Source organism: Helianthus annuus, chromosome 11 (assembly GCF_002127325.2).
Source record: "Helianthus annuus cultivar XRQ/B chromosome 11, HanXRQr2.0-SUNRISE, whole genome shotgun sequence".
Classification (NCBI taxonomy): domain Eukaryota; kingdom Viridiplantae; phylum Streptophyta; class Magnoliopsida; order Asterales; family Asteraceae; genus Helianthus; species Helianthus annuus.
The window spans coordinates 167,397,229-167,404,446 of record NC_035443.2 but is presented as its reverse complement, the minus strand read 5'-3'; positions in this window follow the sequence as shown (position 1 = coordinate 167,404,446).

Sequence of the window (7,218 nt, the reverse complement as noted above, 5' to 3'; positions counted from 1 at the left end):
GTACCGTCCAAGTAATGCCTGCAGCTTAAATCCAAAGACCATGGCTTCCACCGTAGGTTGTGACGCGTGCAAATCTTCCTGTAAATCCACCGAGTAGATCATGACTTTCTGCGTGTTGCGTCGGTGTGTAACTGAGACTCTGATTCGGATAGAAGCGATGCTTAGTGTATTGCAGAGTTGAAATTCAAAAACTGAAAAGACGTCCTCCTGTTTTGTCTCCCATGAATACACAGCACCCTGTTGTGCTAAAGAGGTTAGAGCTGCGTGATCTTCGACAATCCTGTGATGAATCTGCGATAGTATCTAGTGAGACCAAGAAATTGTTGTATCCTTGAAGGGATCTTTGGTGTCGATCGGTTTCTAACAAAATGGATCTTAGCGAGATCCACGTGCATTCCCACTTCGTTGTTTATACGACCAAAATGTACCTCTCGATTCCAGACGTTACCTTTTAGCAAGATTTCGCTCGGAGTGGCTCCTCCCTCAGGAGCTCTGTGATGTTCCTTCCTCTTGGAAATGATTCAGAACGTCATCCATAAATACAGTCGATTCATGCGGTCTATAAAGCTGCTGGTGTGTTGATTAACTCAATAGCCATGGTGTACAAAGTCGCAATGGCCGTATTGCGTTCGATATGCCGTTTCAGGAACATTCTCCTCTTGGTCTTCCTTCAATACATGATCGAGGCAAACAGTTCTTGATTGTCACCTTGTTGAGTTCTGGATAATCAGTACACATACGAAAAGGCTTTATCTTCCCGAATATAGCTGGGGCTCCCTAAAGCGAACAAAAACTATGTCCAATAAACTCCTGTCCAACAGTTCTTGTAGATAGTCCTTACAACCCTCCTGGTGCAAGACGGTATGTAGCACAAGTAATCAGGGCTGCCCTTGTCGTGAGATCAAACTGAAATTCTACCTAACAGTGGTGGAAGTAAGTCTAAAAGCAACTCGGGTAGCACACTGAGAGGAATCACGAACAATTGGCGGATCCTCGATCCTCTTTTCCTTAGCCTCAACATCAGTAACGGTTGCTAACATAGCGGGGTGATCCCTCCGTAGACACTTTTGGCCTTCATAGCTGAAATAGCGCTAACTTTTGCACCACTCTGATGCTTTAGAACAAATAATGATTCTCCACACAAAGTTTTCTCCTCACAGGGTATATTTGCGTGATTCCTGGATAACCAATCCACAGTAACTACTGCGTTGTAACCATCAAGAATAATAGAAGGAAGGTCGATGTCGAGCACTTGTCCCACAAGGTCGAGTTTGCATCCCAATGAGCATAGGAGGTTTCCTTTGACTTGCCATCAGTCGGTTCCACAACAGGTTTGGTTTCCAAAGGCTTCAAGGTTAAGCCAAACAGAGATGAAGCAATTAGCTACCCATACAAGCTAACATGTTGCTTTTATGCCTGGCGTCGCCTACGCCAATCCTAAATGCCCCTCCATGAGCATCATTTCCCGTGTTGTTACGGTCACGTGGATTCCCAATACTGTCATCGTTCCCTTGGTTGTTGATATTTTGATTTAATAATAGTCAATCCTTGTCGAAGTCACCTTTATTTCCATACAACAGGCTACGGTTACGAGTACCTTCATGTTGCCGTGACTGCTGCCTCTTCTGTCGTTGCTTGAGTCGAGGCCCTAAAATCTTTCACCAACTGGGTCCATCTTGTCACATTTGCGTGTCACGTCCTAAGGCGTTACTCTTGGTGCGGGCAGTTACACATTCCACCCTATAGTCAGTTGTCATCGATCATGTCCCGATTGATTCGTATGTGTTGACTCCCATAAATTACTTACTAGGGTTAAGGATTCGACTGAATCCAATTTGCTGGTGTTCGTTGCCAGAAACCAAGGCCGCTCTAATACTGAAGTCGGTGAGATACTACGATCATCCTTTTGTCCACCGATGTTGCAAGTTGCTTGAGTAATACACGGTCCATTACAAGAGTGTTGCAGCAGTGATCGCACTTCGGGATCTAAGACGTCAATACATTAAGTTTCGGCAAACAGAGAGAATTGAGGGAGGTATAGACCAATCATTCGACACTGTGACATCTAACTCAGGGACGTCCGTAGAAGCACCTAGCATTCTACACAGTTCGCTAGACGTTCAGATGGGTGTTCAGGTATACTCGATAGCTTCGAGATTCACAAGGATTCAGAGGGAAATGAAAAGGTCGCATTCGAGTAGGAGACAATCACTGCTACGACTCCTATAGACTGTTGTATTTCACATCGATCAAATAACGGAACGGAACCCCTTTTTCACTTGTTAAGCCTCACTGGGACTCGCATGCACCTCACATTATTATTGTGTGTGCACCCACAATAATATTGCGATTTGCATGCTCATCTCAGTTCCTCTTAACTCATGTCAAATGGTTCCTCAAACTCGAATGCCAATCAGAGGTTATCAAAACGATAAAACCATAGAAATCCAAGAGCTATGACAAACTATCAATGCATCATAATGTGTAACACCTCGAATTTTTGTGTCCAATGATGTGTTAACACGTGTCATTTGTTTACACGTGGCATCTATAATAAATAAAGGACTAATTTTGACAAACCTTGAAAGTATATATAAATTCGAGGGTTATAAATGTCAACAAGGGTAAATATACTGTATAGTATCCCTAAATAATGCTTAAACCTTCAAACGAATAAATTATAGATCGTACAAAAATAAAACGCGGAAGAAAGTGAGAGATTGCAAACTACAGGGGTTAACTGTGTCAACATGTTTAATAATACCTCTGAGTGACCCTTTAACGTTCCCAAGACTTTGTAACAGTATTATACACTCACTAAAATAATATATATAAATTCCGCGAAGTTTCGATATGAAACGAGAAAGTTACGATCGAATTCGTAAAAGAAAGGTTAAAAGCGTCAATAATGAAAGCTAAGGCTTTCTGAACAATTAATAAATAAACCGGGGACTTAATAATGCGGGTAATTAACATGAGGCCCCTATCGGTAAATAACCGAGGGCCAAACCGCAAAGTTACCCCTTCAAATCCGAAAGGTCAGGCAAATCATTACGAAAGATTTCGTTATTAATGGCCCGATTCTGTAATCATTGTAAAAGATTTGAAAAATTAAGAAAATATAACCTCACGCGACCCGCGTAAGGTTTAAACATAAGTTGAGGCGGGCCGCGAGCCTCCTCTATTACGCGTCTGATTTTCTGATCCCAGGCGACCCGCGTAAGAGTTGCATGGAATGTCCATGCGGGTCGCGTACGACGCCCAGATGCAGAAAGTTGTAGTTTCTTGACTTTTGGAGCTTGTGAACGATCATGCACATAATTATGGGGCATGGGCACCCTATGCTCAACCCATACACTTAGGGGACATCTACCCATCAGCTCTGGACTGATTGTAGTGCTTGTAATGATCATAAGTTGCTTCCTTTGGCTATAAATAGCCACACCTTGTGCATAACAAATCACACAACACAAAACACTTACAACTGATCATTTCAAGAGCTCCCTAGCATTCTCTTCTGTTCTATAATCAAGAACACACTTCTGTAAGTCGTTCACAATCAATTTGGTCTTGCATTTCCATAGTTATAGCTCATAAACGCAACCGTCGTAACTAACGGTTGTCATTGCAATATCTTGCAAATGGTTCAGTCTTATGACGAATCAAAAATGGTTATGAGTTGGTATTTATGTGGGTATTAAAACTCTAAAATGGTTCCCCCTGATCACCACTCTAACTATGTCAATTATCGAGTCAAACGTGCGGTTAAAAAGTCAACAGAAAGCTATTTTAGCGATTTAAGCATAATCTGTAATATATGTTATGGAACCTGTTTTGACAATCATAAATCATGGTAATAAGTATATAAACTTGTTTGCGCTCGTTTGAATCGATCATTTACTGTATAGAACCGGTTCGGAGCCGAATGTCGCAAAAGTTTGACTTTTGCTTTGACTTCAGTTCTGACCCGTTTTAGTGAGGTATAAATATACCTTAGGACTCTCTTAGGACCAGGTCACATGTTGGTAAAAACCTCTGTGGTCGGTTCATGAGTTATCCGAGTCTTTAGCGCATTTCCGTCATTCGCCTAAAAGTTGACCGTAACGGCCTTTTAAAAATTAAAGCGAGTATTTCGGACACGTGAACGGACCAAAACCTTTCTTATTAAATTATAAGCATGTCCCTAAAGTTTCACGTCAATCCGAGGTCTAGAATGAGAGTTATGCTAAAAGGCGCACTTTTTAGAAAGTTTTGTAATTAACGGCGCAATTAGCATAACGCCCATCTAACCCAAGTTTTCGTCACCAAAACTTTTACCCACTGTGGTAAAATAATATTTTGGGAATTTTAAAGATTTTTAATAATTTTTACCTTGCTCATAACCTGCGGTTATGGCTACGGTTCGGTTAATACCGAATATGCCCTTTTTGGCCAAAACGAGAGTTCTACAAGGTCTTTTGACCCGATTCCAGTTGCTACTGATTTTAAATAATAAATAAAGTATTTTAAGCTTTATAAGCTGTTCGGGAAACTCAGATTTCCTGTAGAACTCGAAAATCCCTTTTAAAGTCTTTAAAATGACCGAAAAGCCCCTACGGGGCATAATATAAACTTAAACTCGTTACGGGCATTACGGAAGGTATCCTACTGATACCAAAATACTTTTAAGGCATATTGACTTAGGAAATAAGCGTACGACTCTTATGGTTAACCGTTTCGCCTATTTGCGCACACGGTACGGCTCATGGAACTAGTTTTCGTGCAATAGCCGATACGGGTCAAATTATACTATTTGAACCCCAAAATCCAGAGTATGAACCATTGACCCATATAAAAACAAGTCTCTGAACTTGTTGGGTCCAAATCATACTCCATTCTCGGTTTTCGCCTTTCCGTGCGAATTAACCATATCTATATATCGGAATCAACCGGTTTAAGCTACGGCTAATACAAGGACCGTTAGGATTCTAAGAGGTTAATTAAAACCTTCGTTCCAGATTAGGAGCCCCAGTAAAAGCTATCGGTGACTTGATCTAAATTAAGGATTAATACTTGCAAGGTAAATACTTTTGACTTATTCCCCTATATGGGCTTGGGTTACGGTATACTAATACCGCTTGATTGAGCATTATATACTTCCATCGCTTAGGTGGTTAATTGATTAAATATGATTGGCTCATTTAAACAGTTTTGTTGCTTATAAGCCTTTGGGGGGTTTAATGACCGTTGTCCCGGATATCCTCGGCATCATTTTACGAAATGGCCACGACCATCGACATCCCGGTGTAGGCGTACACCCGGTATAAAGTGTCGACATTAAAAACTAAAAGACGTAGCCGTTGGTTTCTGTACTACGGTTTTACGCAAACGTGGTGTGTCTATAAATCTTTAACCCGGCACGACCCGGGCTACTGAACGCAAAAAAAAGAACATGTAAAACGTTCACAAGATCATTATGAATTTTCCCAAGTTAAAAAGAGTTTGTGCCTTGTGCATTCAAATCAATTTTAATAAACATTTTCAAATGTGTCAGTTGAATGTATTTACCAGTGTAAACTGACGTATTTTCCCCAAAAAGATTAAGTGCAGGTACCTAAACGTAATTGGCTGGTATTAGCTCCCTAGCGTCGGGATAAGCCTCGCAAGCTTGATTGCAGTATCTGATGGAACAATACTTTATCTGTATTTACGATCCACTGTGGATATTCAACTTCTGTAATACATTTTGATATTACAATCAGAGGTTGAAATTTATATATTTATCTTATGCTTCCGCTGTGCATTATATAATTGTGTGGTTTGACTATATTGTTGCCAACATCGTCACGGTAATCCCCCACCGGGCCCACCGGTGAGACACGTGGAAATCGGGGTGTGACAGGTTGGTATCAGAGCCAACATTGAGTGAATTAAACACAATAGGCATCGTGTTTAATCTCAGTGACACAATTGCACATACTTGAGTCTAGACAAGAACTTAGGACAAATTCGGATTATTACTCCTTTTTGTCTTTTATTTTCGATTTTTAATAAGTTTTGGAGCAGGAAAATGCCACCTGTTATATTCCGAGGAAGAGGAAGGGGACGAAGAGGCCGAGGAGAAATCGTGACACATCACGATCAAGAAGCTGGACCATCTGGTACAAGACATCCTTCGATGACAAGGAGCGAAGAGCCACAACGACGAAGAGATCTTTACGAACCAGCGAGGCATTCCACTTCGCACAGCTCGACGCCATCCTACCGGCACTCCTTTGGACCAGATTCAGAAAATAATCCCAACAACCCACAACCTTCCTTCATACCTCTGCAACGTTCGGTTTCGCACCGGAATTATGACGACCCTAGTCCATACTACGTAGCTCAGTTTAATCCGGCTGACTACATACAGGAACCTTCAGGTTTTGTTCCACTAGGGCCACAAGACCATTTTTCTGAAGATCCTATGGAGGAAGATGAGGATCCAACTGAACCAGCTCGTGGTACGCCCACGCATCCGATAGAAGTATCTGATGGATCTTCATATCATGGTCCGCAGTATCAAGGCCCAGACAGCTTTATGGCCTTGTTTGACCGACATGAGTGGTACAACACACCATCTCATCAGACATCGCAACCAAGACATCCACAGGATCCATCTGAGGATTCACGCTTTGAGGCAGTTACGCCACCACCTCCGCCACCGGCACAACCAGTAATACCTGATCCGCCGAGGCGTAGGAGGACCAATGCTCGTATGTCTACACGAGGAGGAGGGGGTAACCACTTCAGCACTCCTCGACATTCTAGTAGTAGCCACTATCCGCCACTACATGAAGAAGGACCTTCAAGTCCTATACAGGAAGCGAACTCCGCACCTACTGCACGAAATTCGCCACCATTTGGGTATGACCAACCCATACCAGCTTACACAGGTCCAACGGCTTACAACCCGTTCGAACCGTCACAAGCACAATATAACTACGGCTATGAGCGCGACCCATATGTGGTGTCGGCAAGATATAATGCGCGCTACCCTGACGGAGCACATGGAAACATGGGACCACCGGATTACTCAGCTCATGGGTATCCAATACCTCCCAGACCTCCAGTTCCACATCAAGCGCCACAACCACGATTTTCTCCTCCTGAACAGGAAGAAATACTCCATCGACTAGATCGTGTGGAGAGAGAGTTCGAGGAAGAAAAGAAAAGCCACCGAGGATTTCTCAAGGGCTT